Below are 15823 nucleotides of genomic sequence, written 5' to 3' on the forward strand. Positions count from 1 at the left end.
CAAATCCCACTAAAACCAATGGGAACCCTTCCATTGATTTCAGTAGACTTTGGATTGGGACCCTAGTTGCTAAAGGCTCATAGGAAACGCTTTTCTCAGATAGCCTTGTTGACTAGTTGCTCATTTCTGCAGATTTGACCAGCATATTTCTTTATGGGTGCAATGGGACTCTAAGAACCTGAAGGCTGGGAGGGTTTCCCATGTGATTTAGTGGTAGTAAGAGTACACTATACTCAAAGCAAGGGTGATTGAAAGGAAATGAGTCTCTGTGCTATTTTAAACACTTGAACCATACCGTTGTGCTATTAGAAAGCTGTAAATCATTTTAAATGGCCATGGACACACATTATTTCACATGTAGCTATTTCCAAATAGTTCACACTCATCTCAGCCTCATTTCTGACCAGCTTGGATGGTCTCTTTTGGATATTAAAGGGGTACCATTTTTTGTTCTCCTGTAAAAGCACATTTGGAGGTTTTTTAAAAAAGAAAATGTTTCATTTTTTACTATCTTGTGTGACCCTACAATAAAATGGTCTTGATTTTGAAATGTATAGTATACTGTAAAAAATTAAATGATTATTAAAACATTTTTCCTTCCACAATTTATTTGCAAGAATAAAAGCTGGGGATAATGGTGAGGATAATCTTTAATGACAAATGGATAGAAATGTCAGCAAGGTCTTATCATTAAAAGATACCTATTCAAGGTCTAACTATAAATCTTTAGTACTCCTGGGCTCTTTTCAGGAATTCAGCCATTAATGCTGTCCAAGCATTAACATTTTTGCAGTTCAGAAATGCAGAATCAGGTGAAAGATGATTCTCGACAATAGAAAATGAAGATGGTGACCGAGAAATCATTACTGAAGTATTAGGACACCAATGGCTTGGGACACATTGCTACTCTGAATGTTTTACATTTTACAAACAAGAGGTGAGGTCTCAGATGTGCTAACAAAATATCAGTGGGCAAATGGGGAAAGTGACATGCCCGTTAACACCTGAATGAGCATGGTTTGGATTTCTGAGCCCTCTGACGCCCTCCCAAATACCATTAAAACGTTTTGGTATGCTTCTCTGAATGACCTGCCTCCTACCAGTGTGACCGTGCCTATGTGGAGAATTTTGAGAAAACTTCTCTCTGTTGCACTTGCACTGAAACACTAGGATCGACACAAGTGCGAGGGCAGACCAGTTTCTGGCCTTTTTACCATCATGTCATCAGGACCCTTTTTTTGAACATGGTTGTACAATGTGGCAGTGAAAATGTCTGTGCCCAGTCTACTGCAGGAGTGCGCCCAGCTCGCCAGCACTGGTGAAGTGGCCATGATGCTAGTGCAACAATGCAAGGTGCCAGCATCGATGGCGCCTAAGAGGTTAGACTGGAGTAAATTTATAGAGGCTCCGTAGGGCGCAGTCATTTAAGTTACATATTTCGTTCATTTGATGTCTTTATATGTTTCAGGGTGGGATTGTCCAAAGTATTCAGTGTTGGCCTGACTTCTCTCTTATTTGAAGGAAATGGGAGTTTTACCATTGACTTCAACAGCAACAGAGTTAGATCAATGCTGAATGCTCTGGAAAATCCCATCCTTCATGCGTTATGGCGTAAAGTAACAAGTCTGAGCCTGATTCTGTTCACTCTGATTCTAGGGTAAATCATAGAAGTCAGTGGAATGACAGGTATTTAATGTGGTTTAACTAATCCTCAAATTCACACTTTTAGTTAATTCGGATTAATTTTCCTGTATGGCCTCGTGTAGACAAGCCCTAAAAGTGATGAATAAACGTCTCCATCTAAATATTAAAATTAATTTTACACATTTTATCAAAAGGACCAAAGTGTGCTGGGTTAAGATACCTGGAAGGATTGTGCACTTTAAAATGATATGCTACACTTTTATATGAAACTAATAGATGTACAGATCCTGTTCTTCAAACTTAGTCACTGTGGAAATGTATGATCAGCACTTTTAGTATGAGTGATTCTTCCATGTTATCTATCTTTTTTTTAAATATACTGGCTGAATTGTAATTCTCATTGACTTAATGTCTGCATCTGAAGAAAATCTGAATCTGAATCTGCATCTGAAGAAAATAGGTTAAGTGTACCACAAACATTCCTATTGTCCAATTTGGTGAACAAACCACTAATGACTCCAGAAAGAGCATGTTTGTGAATTAAGATTGTACAAAAAACAAATATTAATAATTCTGACTGCATGATAAAAGTAGGGAAAGGGCTGGTTAGCATTATACCTCCAGACAGACCCACAAATTCAAAGTCTTGCGTTAGGATCACAAAACAGATTGAAAAACGGAGTTCATAACTTTATTCCAAATCACATGCAAGCAAATGAAACAAAGTCTTAATGGATAAAAAAGAAAGCCAGGAAAAGAAAAACAGAGATTGAGGGGAGACACGTTGGAACAGATTGTGGAGAGACACTTGCTAAGAGAATAGAATGGAAAGTTTTGGTCATGAGGAAGATAAGAAATACCAAAAACAACTGCATGCTAAGTGATCCCACAGAGAAAGATTGGCTTCCAGTGCAGGTGTACTGACTAGAACAGGTTTGCCTATAATAAGCAGATAGGGCACTGTCAGAGTAGCTTGGCTATACATTATTTCCATCATATCATTCACTGTTCCCCCTAATAAATTAAATTAATGATGGTTGGCTGACATAAGCCTTGCAGTCATAAAACTGAAGATCCACCCTTAATAGGCAGATGAGGGACTCAAAAGCAGCATGCAGCTCATCTCCATTTTTGACCTTGTGTCTAAACAGAGACCTGTCTAAGAGGAGGAGGGGAGCAGGCACTCTGGGACACTAATTCAACTTAATGCTGAATATGATTGAAACTGTCTCTGTAGGCAGTAAAGTATACACTCCATAAGGTCTAGGAATAATGACATGCTGTAAATTCATTTAATTTTAATTTTAAAAGCTTTCTCAAAGGTAGGATTACTGGAAGAGCTTCAGCTTTACTGGGGAGCTGTGGTTTTTTGTTTTTAAATCTCTGGCTTCTCTAGGTTGCTTTTATTCAATTACGGCTAGAGCTCTAACCATCCAATAATCTGGGTGCAGATTGTATTACTATTACAGTACCATTCACATTAAGGGACAACTGAATTGTTCTAGCAGTGTGTAGGTTGTTCCCCCTCCACCCCCCATCATGACAAGCCTCATATAAAGTACTAGGAGACAAGACATACCAGATCTTAGAAAAGGTGTACTGTGTGTTTGCATTTGTACACTCTGTGGGCTGAATTCTGTCACCGACACAATGGGCCTGCATGGGGTTAACGAAAAACAGACTAGTGCCCATTAAATCGTAGTAGACTTATGTTCGCAGCCCAAATAATTAACAGTCTGGAGGCAACTTAGAAAAATAACAGAGTGAACTCCAGTCCCACAGCTCTCCAGCAGGATTTTGAGTGACAGCATGCTCCAGGAATCGCACACCACTTAGGAGCACCACATCAGAACATACTCTCAGGGGCTGATTTTACCCTTAGGGCAGGGCATTGTTTGTAGCTGTTTGTGGAAACAGCAGACTTCCACAAATTAACCACTTAGTGGGCGTCCTCGCCAATTCACCACTGTACTGTATTCTCTCACAGTGAACCTCCAGTCAGATCAGCATTGTATGACTTGTTATTACTAGTGAGTATGATTTGCCTTTAGTGCATGACCATAGTGCATCAGAACAGATTAGAACCCTACATATTATTAATCATGCTTTATTTTCCCCCTGGAGAATCACCGAAGTCTTTCTGTGCATTTTTCTGCTTTGCTCCCACTACCTGCAAGGCACTGCATCATGACAGCTGTCCTGCTGGTCAAGAAGGGAGTCCATGGGGCCTGCTCTTGTACCAGCTAGAGGGGTTGCCGAAGAGTGACACAGAGTGGCAGCCACGTAAGGCAGGCTTCCTCTACACTGTTTTGATTCAGACATGTAGTGATCTGTACTCAATACTTTACACCGCCTTCTGGCAAGGCCCTTATGCATTAGATTTACCTATCAACTTCCAGTGGTCACTAGCTTTCACTGGTGACATGAAGCAATCCATTTCCACCCCACTGGGGGCTGTGACATTCTGCTTCTGCAATGCTCCCAGGTCTTGCCAGTGCAGGAATGAAGGGCTTTGATGGAATATTGCTGCTGTCTGTTTGTGAGCTGGCCAGATGGTACTTTGGAAAACTGCATTTCCAAATGTAATAAAGCTGTGCAAGAAAGTGCATGATGTTATAGTGTGCCTGTTCATTTGGTTTTTTAAAAACTCTCTTTCCACAGTGTTTTCTACCTTGTACACCCCATTGAGCTGGAGAAATTATGGCTAAGAAAATGTTGTTCTCCAGTGAAAGCAGATGTACTTTCATGCATTTATCTGTGAGTGCATTCTGTGAAATGAGTTCCCAGAGTGGTATTCATTCCCGTTTTTAAATGAATTCATTCAGATGGAATTTGTGACCATCTTGTGGTCACTTGGCTGGAAGATCCTTTCGTAAATGAGTTTGCCAGCAGGAATGTTTGTTGAAAAGGTGAATTTGAAGCAAATGTCAGAATGCAAATTTGTGTTTATATTTCAAATAGCCAAACAGAAACCTGATTCTTTGAGTTAATCATCTGACAATATAATCAACGCCATGTGACCTGTGTATCCAATCAAAGCAGGTCACATTTCAAATACTTGCAACAAAGCGACAAGCTATTTTGCAGAAATTATTCAACAAATAATGATAACAGCTCTTGTGTGTTTGTGTTGTGCCTACCGCAATGGGGTCCTTTACCATGATCGAGGCTTCCGGGTCTTACTGCAATACTACTACTATTAGTACTACCAATTAAATACATTTGAGAAAACAACAGGATCTTAGCAGACAGTATGGGAGCAGGAAATCCATGAAATTTGTCCTAAATTAAATGATTAATGATGAGTTATTCACCAACTGCTGATACACAATAGTCCTGTAGCAATGAAGGGGTTAATACACAGTCCAGACATGGCCTGATAGGCTGGAAATTTTCCAGTGTGAGGTTTCTTGATTGTTTCATTTGATGCTACCACGGGGTGAAGACTACAAATACTGCATGATTTACACACAATCACTGCAGTGAAACCTGCATTTGATTCAGTGGTTTTCAATGACCTTTTTATTCTGTTTTCCGACAAAGGTAAGGGCCAATTTTTGTTCCCAAACGTATAAGCAGAAAGAGAGAGTTTCCTGAATGCTCTTGTGAATTTGCATTTTTATTTCATTGGAAGTGTGTATGCAGCTATCTTGTAAGTTCTTTGTGAATTTGGGAGTCATCTAATACAGGAATAGAATCAATGTCATATGCTTTAGATAACCAGTGCCACAGGATTGCTAGCAAATACTCAAAGTGTTGGTCATGGCAAATAATGCATGAGCAATCCATAGGCTGAAATATATTTGCATCAACTAGTCATCAAACAGTGAACACACTCCTACAAAATAAAGAGAATTCACAAACAAACAAAAGGTGTGGGGGGGGGGACAGGAGGAGGGGGCTAAACTCATTGGATAAATTATTTGCTGTGCATAGTTTTCCCAGCTCTATTTGGTCTGGAGGTGATCTTTTATGGTCCTGGCGTGCAAGGTCATAAATCTGGCCACAGCACTAGCTGTGTTGTTAACCTCCACTTTGGGACCAAGTTTACCAAGCTGTTTACGCAGCAAATCTGCCTGATATAGATAAGATTCACTTATCTGAAAATTCAAACTTTATCAGCTACATGAGCCAGCAGAGGCATAGTGGGTTCTGTTCTTAGGGGACAGATAGCGCTGAAATCTCTTTCAAACTGCATCCATCTCATGAAGACACAGGTAATTTTCAAACCCTATATCAGAAACTTGAAAAGCCAGAAGGAGAGAGCCACAGCTGCAGCAGGATTAGGAAATGAGAGTTTAAATGATGTGTCGAAGGTAGGGATGGTCAGAGTGATTCAGGCATGGAGTGACCAATCCCAAGAGAGGAGTACCTCATGAAAAACGGTGTTAAAGGTGGCATAAATCCATTGTAAGAAAAGACTAATGAACAATTGGCTGGGAAGCTGCTGTCTTGATGTGAGACTAGGCCCTTGTCTGTATTACCTCTGTGTTTGGCACTGGTGCGACCACTACAGCAATACTGTGTCCTGTTCTGATATTCACAGTTCAAGAAGGATATTGGTGAATTGGAGAGGGTTTAAACAAGCGCCACAAGAATAATTTAAGAATTGGGACACATGCCCTTTAGTGAGAGTCTAAAGGAGCTTGATCTGTTTAGTTTAAGTCCACAAATCTACATGGGACCAGAAATTTGAGAATAGAGGGCTCTTCAATCTAGCAGTCAAAGCTATAATAAGATCCAGCTACTGGAAGCTGAAGCTAGACAAATTCAGACTAGAAATGTGGTGCAAATTTTTAACAGGGAGGGTAAGTAACCATTGGATCTACTTAACACGATCTGTGTTGGATTCTCCATCACTGGACATATTAAAATCAAGATTTAAATAAAAAATGTTGTGTTGCTCAAATCAGAATTAATTCAGGGAAGTCCTATGGTCTGTGTTATGCAGGATGTCAGACTTGATAATCCCAGGGTACTTTCTGGCCTTGTATCTATGAATCTACGTTAAAGAAATTCACATGCATGTAACTAAATGTAGTTATCCCCAGTGCAACACCCTAATGTGAATGCACTGCAGAGGTACATGTGGGGCATACCCTGGTGCATTTTAATCAAACTGGAAAGTAAAGTGCACCGCTTTGCACCAGTGCACTGATGTCATTAAGCATTAATTTCTTTAATAGAGATAGGGCCTAAGACTCAAATAATTCATCTTACCTTTGAATGCATGAGAAAGCAGAGACTTTCAAAGCTGGTGCAGAATAGGTTTTGTTATTTTTCTAAAAAATAACACTGGGCCTTACAACTTGCAAAGTCTTTGGCTCTTTCTTGCATTCCAGAGAGAGCCACATTTCTACTTTGCATCATCAGATTGAACCTCCTGCCGGGGGTACCAGCAGCACAATGGTGGTTTCCAATGAAAGACCATTTACACCAAATGGAGGTGTTCTGAAAATACTTTTTGAAGAATATATATTTGGTGTATATTTTTTATTTCAGTTTCTACACAGCTTTTCATTTAAAAGAACCTTTGGAACTACTGGCTCTGCAAATCACGTCATTTTCAATTTAATGAAAAGGGAAAAAAAAGCTCTGTGCTTCTGTGTAAAGCAAGTTTAATTTAACCAAGAGCAAATTAGCATGCCTGGATTGTCCCAAGTGCAATAATTAATTACATGGGTATTGCTGGAAAGATGCAGTACACTTCACTAACAAAAAAAATAACCTCTTATATATTTGGAAATGAGTCCTTTATTATCGAGATCTAAGGGGAATCAATATTGAACAAGTTTGTCTTTTTTCCTTTTTCCCTTTTTTTTTTTTTGGTTCTATCTGAATAGCCATAGAGAGCAAGCACACCTACACCATTCCACAGACTGTCTTCAGAGAAGTGGCTCAGCAGGGATGTTCTAGCCTGTTTGACCTCTGACAATCTCTTAAACTCTCGTAAAGGCAGAAAATCCCCTAATATGAACATTCTTGTGGTGGATTCTTTTTTTTTTAAACTGCTACTCTACATGTTTCAAAATGGTAAGTTCAGTTCTTAATTCTAAGGAGAGGATCAAGTGACAAGAGAAGTGACCTCTGTGCTTAACTTAGAGCTACTTTCTGGAATAGTTTTTTTTCCACAGCTTGACATTTCGCAGATTGTAGAGCATATCACTCCCCATGCATTTGGCTGTTTTAATTTCAGAAGCTTGCCAGGTTTGGCATTTTGTAAATCCATCTACATGCATAATCCCTTCCTATTACTCATATAAATACATTGACTACTCTGCTATGAACCAGAGAACGGGGGGGCAAATGCATCAGTTCTCTTTGGGGAAGAGGGTAAAACTACATCTCGATTTATGTATCTATGTAATAAAGAGCCTTCCAAGTCTATTAAAGCAACATGACTTTCAACACTCAGCAACGAGCTTTTTTTAACAGAGCTGAACAAAAATAAGATGTTTCATAAAAAACCCCCACCAAAAACAAAGAGGGAAAAACACCGGGTCATGCGACGTCTACACTACGCGCTCGAGATGCGACTCCCAGCTTGTCTGCACGTGCTCTCACCAGCTTGAGGAGACCTAGTGCCAGTCTAACTAGTAGTAGCTGCGGCCGCAGGGGTAGCGTACAAACCTGCGGGTACGTACCTGACACGGCAGAGCTGAGTTGCTCCCTGTGCCACCACGGCTACGCTGCTGTCGATACGTGCGCTAGCTTCCATCAGGCTAGCAGGAGTATGTCTATGTGAGCGGGCAATCACAGCCCGAGCTTAGTAAAACTTATGCACAGAATCCGTTTGTTCTGCCTTCAGTGGACACATGGGCTTAACCGTCCAGATCTATGCTGCAGTACGCTCAAACTTCGTCCCAGAGCCAGGTTCCTGCTTTCAAAGCACAGCAGAGAACATGTTTGCAGAAACATGCGCCGGACTTAAGCTTTTTAACGTCCTACAGAAGAGTTGGAATGACGATCAGACTCCCGATGTATTGCTGCAGCCTGATGTAACACTACATTGTGGTAAACGGTAAACAAGTTGCCCCCTTTCCCATTTCTATTTGCTTAACTGGTTTCATATGTCTCTAAAACTTACATGACAATGGAAGGGCAGCAGTGAGCTCTGCATTACATCAAAAAGTCTGTTCCATTCAAATGACGTACAAATCAAATGATGTACAAATTTATGCTGCTCACAGAAACTATAATAAAACAGAAAACTATTGCAATAGTAATAATACAAATATTTATAGATCCTGACTCTCTCAGTGCACCTACAGAGAGCATCATGGAGCCTTGGTACCAACATAAGTTAGAGCAGCCTAGGGACTGCTCTAACTTAAAACATCTGGCTGTGATCCCTAAGTGACCCTATGCCAGGTGTGAACTGGTGTAGTGGAGCAGACCTCTGCTCCACATTCTGCCTATCCACATAGTACACAGTTTCCCAAAACCCTTATACTGGATTGGGGTGGTGGTCGACATAGGAGCCATATCTACCAGCTTTATGGCAGGTGAGAATTCCCCTTTGCCAGGGGAATTCTCACCTTGGCAGCTACCACTGGACTCTGACCCATAGCATTTTTCATCGCCAAAGGCCTTTACAAACTTCTTAGCTACTTAATCCTCTCAAAGCGACCTGTAGTATAAGTACCTATTAGTAGTATTTGTAATAAGGGTGTATTCAATGCAAAACCCTCAACATTTGTGAAAATGAGTTCATTTGGCACAAAACCTGAAATTTTAGTTTTTTTGCCGGAAAACATTTCTGAGTGAAAATGGCATATCCAAAACTGCAGAGGGAGCCATTGTCAACTGTTAGACCCTCATCCTGCAAACGCATGCACTCTGCAAGGTGACAACAGGCAATAGAACTTCAGTGGAAATGACTCATGCGCATAGGTCAGCATGTGGACAGGTGTCTGCAGGACTGATGCCTAGATAGGGTTACACTTCAGTCCAAACAGTGCTCAGACCACATAGCTCTCTTCATAATAACCTGGGATGGAAGTAATTTGTACGGTGCTTAGCACAATGGGGTCCTGGCTCATGCTCCTAGATGATGATGATAATAATTAGTTAATAATCTCAAGGGTTAATTCTGGCTCTCCTTACTCACACGAGTTGCCACATTAACTTCAAAGGGGCTGCTTTCCTGAGTAAAATGAGTACGGTTTGCCTAACTCTGCTTTGGTTGTAGCCTTCCGGTGTCCAGTGAAGAGTTAATCCAGTCTAAATTGACAGGACAAACAAAAAGTGGGTGGGGACACAGAGGCCCAGAGAAGAAGGGGTGATTCAGCAGTTGAGTGCTAGTCTGGTACTTGTGAGACCTAAGTGCAATTCCCCGCTTTGACACATCCTTTCTGTGTGACATCAGGCCTTAGTCTACCTGTGCCTTTGTTCACCATCTATACAACAAAGATAACTGTGCCGCCCTACCTAAAGGGGTAGTGTGACTATGAACACATTAAAAGGATTGTGAGGAGCTCAGATACTATGATAATGGAGACCTCAGAGCAAGGAATGACTTGCTCAAAGTTAATGGAGGAGTAGGGAATAGAATCCAGGTCTCCTGTCTCACCATCTAGGGCTCTGCCCACTAGACAACACTGCCTAAAGCTGAGTCATATCATCAGTAGTGTGCCCGTGTGCTGTAGTTTATCCAGGGGCACATTTCAAAATAAGGTTCTCCTCTGTGTCGCTTTTTAAAAACTAGTATTTATTTATTTAGGAAACAAAATAAAAGCTTGTTAAATTTCTCCCCTTCCCCGATATAATTTTGCTGGTGTAGCCTTTTATTTTATTTAAAGTGAATTTTGTAATGTGGTATTACACCACCGTGGATTCGGCTCTGGCGGTTACAGTTTCAAGCTTAATAGAGTGAAAGTCACCTCTGATACTTGCTTCAGATAAACAGATAAAGACCAAAGATAGTGACCACACAGGCCAGTACAAGGTCTAGACTGTTTAACAATTTTTATTAAAGTTACAATTAAAGTTATGATTACCCAAGCATATAGAAATTCTATACAGACCTATGCACAAGTTACAAATATAGTTATACTCACATCCTTAATAACAGTGTTATGGTCTGATGGGTCTTTCATGGCTTGATCATCACTAGAGGGATGGTTCCTGCTGGAGTCTCCCATAGGGAGCTCAATTTTCCCATTCTGGGCATCCCCTTTTTATAATGTGATTCTGTCTATACCTACATTCTCCGCATGTCCATAAAAGTGTCAATCCTCTTTTCTCTTATTGGTCTGTGTCCCCTGGAAACTTAAGGGACCCCAATTTTCTTTAGGCTGTGCAAGTTCCCTTTATTCTCATTAGCATTTACGCACAACCTGTATCCCATGGTTAAGACACATGTCCGAGACAGCTGCGCCTTTACAGTATTTTTATGATCTAATATTAATCTTCTAGGTAATTTTGCACAATATTACCACTTGGCACCTCTTTTCCCATAATCTTATGGCATCAGGTTATTTTCCAGTCACTTACATCATCATTTCTTGTCTCCAAGGCCCAAAATAGCTAAGCTAAAGTCTTGCAGGCCTCAACCTACAGATTCTTGCGTTTCAGCTTGTCTTACTCATGTCTAATACTTGGTTCCTCTAAATACTGATCGATCTTATACTTTTATAATCCTACAAATTCATTCTAATTAACATACAATGAATATCTATCATGTAACATTTGACTAATCATAACATCGCACAATAAATGGATAATAAACTAAAATAATTGGCTACACTGGAAAATGAAACATTTCCACTCCTTCTCAGGTGTTATAAACTGAAGAAAGCATGAAAATAAATGTAGGTGTTTCTCTGTATTGAGAAGGCACGGCATTCTTGCCAAAAGGTGCTCCTTCTTTAGTCAACCTCCTATGCCTCAAACTGACAGTAATTAGGATTGCTGTAATAAAGGGGACCCTGAAGAATATCACAATGAAGCCTGTGCTAAAACATGTCTAAGCTTTATAGATTAGATCTAGCATTTTGAATATCCTTTTGGAATGAGGAATGGCCTGAAATATAGAAAACGTCAGATTTCAATAAAAACCCTCTGGGGAAGGACGATGTTTGGATGATATGATTTTGATTTCCATAAGGGCAAACACTGCTGGCAAATGTGGAATCAGAACTGCAGTAAAAATTACACTGCTCTGTCAAACTGAAAAGCTAAGCTTTTGCCTTTAACTGTTTTGTCCCAAATTACTAATAGGAGAGGCTGATGTGAAAAGTGAACTTTCCCCCTCCTTAAACTATCCTTGTACATTCAGTAAATGGGAAGACAGGAATGAAAATTTCACAAATAAATAAGATGTAGCCATGTCACAAGAGAATAATTCAGCCCAATATTGTGAGCATTATATCCTCACAAATGAGAATTAAACATTGATGCTTCTATCTCGCTTATATTCTCCAATGGTGGGATTGCTTTTTATTTGATTATTTCCCATCCCTGAGGTCTAAGTATGGGAAAACCTCCCAAGATGAAGGAGTCAAAAAACTTCATTTCTGGTCCCTGTTATTTTATTAGTCTTCTCTAAGGCCCCCAATTCAGCAAAATATTTAAGCAAATGCTTAAGTCCATTCCTATACAGCAAAACACTTAACCACATGCTTAACATCAACAGGATTGAGGTGCCTTTGGAAATCTGGCTCGCAGTGCTTTGTTGAATCGGGATAGAGTGTTAAACTGGGGCCTAAGATATCCAGTCTACTGTGTGAGCTATTTAGCTGCTTCGCATTTCCTAAATCAACAGCCTAAAACTGGCAATGATCTTGAAGATCTTACATTGATTTCTATCCATTATTTAAACCATTAGGTGTATCCTCAACTTGTGTAAATCCGCATAGCTCCATTGAAGTCAATGGTGCTATGCTGATTTCCACCAGCTGGGATTTGGTCCTAGAGGCTTCCCAGAAAACAGAAAATATTTTTCATCACAATGTTCGCCATTTCTTTCCCCAACCTTGTTTTTGTGCCAAACTTAATTTTGGGAGAAAATTTCCCACCTGCTGTAATTAAAGATTTAAAAATAAAAGGAAAGCTTTGGTTTGCTTTCAAGGTAAAACAGTGTTCAGTAGATTATGAATAATGGTGGGTTTTTTCTTTACTTGAAATCAAATCTTCTCAACATTGAGGTAGGCTCACTAAAGTCAGATTCCGTCCTACCCCATATTTGTTAAAGCTAGTTTTGTCAAATGTGCATTCTGATCTAACAGCAGTAATTGTAAATATTGGGCTTCTCCAAGCACTTATATTAAATGATGCAATTTGTGCTTCAAAATGTTGTTCTCAAACAGATTTTGTGTAAGCACCAAAAGATTTTTTCCCGACTGAGGTTAGCAATGTAACTCATTGATCTAATAGTTGCAACACAGTTTATTATTTGCTGATTTGCCTGAGTCAAGTTTTTGGTTGAAAATAGTCTTTGCCAGTGCCAAGTTGGGCCATTTCGAGATAAAGTGTTCTTTATCATTGCAAAAGAACAATTTTAATGCTTGTGTTTGCCTTATGGTACAAACTGTAAACTTGATTTAGGACTCAATATACCTTCTGAAATGTCTTTCATTGGCTTGATGCCAATGTAAGCTACACTGGTATAATCAGGAATAACTTCATTGAAGTCTCCAGTGTCAAATTGCTGTAAGTGAGATCAGACTCAAGCCCACAATGTTCAGTGGTGTCATTCCCACCCTCCCCCACACCCCTGACTATTCCCAGTGAAAGTGGCTTTTCAGGTTATTGTATAAAATACTGCAAGTGCGCAGATTTGCATGTCATTACTTCCAGTATGCACATCTGCACATTTTCTAGCTTGAAGATCTCTGCTAGCATTGACTGTAGGAACAAACTGAAGGAGTACAAATGTAATAAAAGTGGAATGGTGATGGGTTTTCGACACTTGCCACCACATCTACTGTGAGTTTAATCAAAATCATCTGTACAATAAATAGACAAGATTTGTGCGCCTCCTTCAACCTCCCACAATGTTTGTGTGTAATGCTGCCCTCTGCTGAGTGGAGGGTGTGTGTACGTGTGGTCCCACCTACAAAGGATATAAAAACGCTGTTACAAATGAGTTAAAGAGAACCAAGAGGAAAAGGAGTGGGGATGAATAAGAGGCAGAAAGAGAGGAGAATAGGAGAAGGGAAAGAGCCTCAGATGGGATGGGGTGGATAAAAAGAAGAATATAGGAAGAAAAAAGGAGAAAAAGCAGAAGCAGGAGAAAAGAGAGAGAAGAAAAGAAGGAAAGGGGGGGGAGGAGCGGAGAAGGGCAGAAGGGGGAATGGAGAGGAAGCAGGGAAGGGAGTAGAGGAGGAGGGAGAGAGAGGGAAAGGGTTGAGGAATGGAGAGTTCATTTTAATTGGCCAGAGTATCACATGTGTTACCCTTCATAACTCGGAGCAGGGAGTCAGGGATTGGAAGTGCAGTGACTATGCAGGCAAATGAAGCACTTGCCTGCATAGTCACTGCACTACACAGTCTGACAACAGATTGCATGTAGTCTTGGTCCCCTGAATCTGAAAGGTGGCTTAAAGGCTGGAATCTGCAGAATATCTCCTACTCCCTTCTGAGAAAGCCAGGTGAGTTTCAACCTCAGCCTGGAAGCTGGTAATACTCTGTTCCCCTTTTTAGTGGTGGTATGGAGTGTGGGGTGGGAGATCATGGGCAGATGATGCCCGAGGGATGAACTAATTAAACAATTCTTATCCAGGACTTCCCCCTCTCCAGGGCCGCCCGGGAGGGGGGCAAGTGGGGTAATTTTCCCCAGGTCCCAGGCCCTGCAGGGGCCCCCAGGAGAGTTTTCATGGGTCCCCAGGAGAATTTTCGGCGGCACTTTGGCGGTAGGTCCTTCAGTGCCACTGAACACACTCGGAGTGAAGGACCCGCCACCGCTTCTTCCGCTCTGGGTCTTCGGCGGCAGGTGAAGGACCCCCTCTACAGACTGGTAAGCTGCTTTGCAGGTTGGGGCTCCTGTTGGACTCCTCATTACAACTGGATGCCCAAATAGGCAAGGCAGCAGAAAATGCTATCTCTCTGTTGCTAACCAGGAATATGTATCCCATCCTATCAGCTCAGACCTGGCCTCAGTGATCCACATGTTGAAGATCTTAGTGCTCAATAACTGCAGCTCATTGTGTCTAGGACTGAAACCACTCCTCCTGAGAAAGCTCTGGCCAGTACAGAATGCAGCAGCCTGTTTTCTAAGTAATACAGGTCAATGCAAACACCTTTTTGCAGTGTTCTCTTCTCTGCATTGGCTCCCCACTGAATATGGAGGTCTCCATCCAGATATTCAAAACCCTCAAGATGGTTGGCTCTAGCAAGTTGAGACATTGCCTCTCTCTCCATGACCAAGATCTTCCCTGGCAGCTGCTGACCAATAAAGGGAGGCTTGTGAGTGCAGGAGACAGAACTTTCATAGAGCTGTCCAGTGCAAAAGCAAATCTGATCTCTTTGGCTCAACTTCCCCATAGGCATTTCTACTCACAGACAAACCTAAAGGAAACCTCCTATATATATATATATATATTAACCAAGCTACTTCTCTTACAGGCTTGAAGTTTGAAGGAGAGAGAGAGAGAGAGAGAGAGAGATTGTTACTGTTGTTTCTGTTTACTTGGGAGGCATGTGGGAGGTGATTGACACCAGAGAGTGTAATATATGCACGTCTGTGTTTCAGTATAGAAAACCATTACATTTTTAATGTGGATTAAGCAGAAAGAAAGACTTCCATATAGAATTTGGAGAGGCTGAGTAAAATCCTTTTTAATGGCATTTAGACTCTAGATATTGGGCAGTTACTCCAAAGAACTTGCTTGCTAACACCATTGCAATCATTAATTGAACCTAAGAAAGAGGCAATAGCATTACAATTTACAGCAACTGCAGAGCTTTCTGCATCTTTGACACATACATTGATCACACTGTGTATAAGCTGCTGTTGTTTCTTTGCCATCGACAGATCTTACACAGAAGGAGCAGGCTTCGGAAACTCCCAGTGGTGGAAGCTTTTCCACAGCTCATGAAATCCTAAGTAGTTTTCCATTTTGTCCAATAAGCATGTATCTGGGCAAACAGTATACACACATTTCCTCATGTCTGTAATTAGGATGTTCTGGAAAACTGACTTCCGCATGGTTTCTGCTGCATTCCCATTCCTTACACT

At 40.8% G+C, this 15823-nt stretch overlaps 1 long non-coding RNA gene across 3 annotated transcripts in view; it reads left to right on the forward strand.

The window, feature by feature from the left end:
• Nucleotides 1-15823, forward strand: part of LOC125640364 (uncharacterized) — a 149123-nt gene that overhangs the window by 74938 nt on the left and 58362 nt on the right. The gene's annotated exons all lie outside the window — the stretch shown is intronic.

This window comes from Caretta caretta, chromosome 7, assembly GCF_965140235.1.
Source record: "Caretta caretta isolate rCarCar2 chromosome 7, rCarCar1.hap1, whole genome shotgun sequence".
NCBI classification, from domain to species: Eukaryota; Metazoa; Chordata; order Testudines; family Cheloniidae; genus Caretta; species Caretta caretta.